Source organism: Cynoglossus semilaevis, chromosome 1, assembly GCF_000523025.1.
Source record: "Cynoglossus semilaevis isolate Cse_v1.0 chromosome 1, Cse_v1.0, whole genome shotgun sequence".
In the NCBI taxonomy this organism is placed as follows: Eukaryota; Metazoa; Chordata; class Actinopteri; order Pleuronectiformes; family Cynoglossidae; genus Cynoglossus; species Cynoglossus semilaevis.
Window position 1 is genome coordinate 29,679,010 of NC_024307.1, and position 284 is coordinate 29,679,293.

The window sequence follows — 284 nt, forward strand, 5'->3', positions numbered from 1 at the left end:
CATCTTCTAAATTCTTATGAACTAGACTGGCACTGGACACTTATTTCGAAATAACATTGTAAACTTGTTATGAAAAGAAAAAGCTCAATTCATATCCCAGTCCCAGGGAACACTGGTCCAGTTGTTTTGTCTGTATAGGCCTTTGTCATTCTGACTTATTGTCACAAAGTGATGAGAATCTTTAAAAAATTAAATTCCTGATGTTTAAATTCCATTTAGTTCATTTGGTTATAGGGTGTATGCTGGATTACTGTCACACACTCTTTTCTACTTGAGTTGACTGA